At 68.7% G+C, this 425-nt stretch overlaps 1 protein-coding gene across 3 annotated transcripts in view; it reads left to right on the forward strand.

The window, feature by feature from the left end:
* The window catches only part of NFIC (nuclear factor I C), a 149,022-nt gene that overhangs the window by 122,395 nt on the left and 26,202 nt on the right, over positions 1-425 (forward strand). The window lies entirely within an intron of this gene.

Consider the following 425-nt stretch of genomic DNA (forward strand, 5'->3'; position numbering starts at 1 on the left):
AGCAGGCACTGCGGGAGGTGGGCACTGAGAGCAGGCACTGCAGGAGGCAGGCACAGGCGGGCGCTGAGAGTGGGTACTGAGAGCAGGCACTGCAGGAGGCGGGCGCTGAGAGCAGGCACTGCAGGAGGTGGGCGCTGAGAGCGGGCACTGCAGGAGGCAGGCGCTGAGAGCGATAACTGAGAGTGGGCACTGCGGAAGGTGGGCGCAGGCAGGTGCTGAGAGCGGACACTGCGTGAGGTGGGCACTCAGAGCGGGCACTGAGAGCGGGCACTGCAGGAGGTGGGCACTGGCGGGCACTGAGAGTGGGCACTGTGGGAGGCAGGCGCAGGCGGGCACTGCAGGAGACGGACGCTGAGAGCAGGCACTGCAGGAGGCAGGCACAGGCGGGCGCTGAGAGCGGGTACTGAGAGCAGGCACTGAGAGCG

The sequence above is a fragment of the Terrapene carolina genome, unplaced genomic scaffold (assembly GCF_002925995.2).
Source record: "Terrapene carolina triunguis isolate 2854851 unplaced genomic scaffold, T_m_triunguis-2.0 Scaffold194, whole genome shotgun sequence".
Taxonomy (NCBI): domain Eukaryota; kingdom Metazoa; phylum Chordata; order Testudines; family Emydidae; genus Terrapene; species Terrapene triunguis.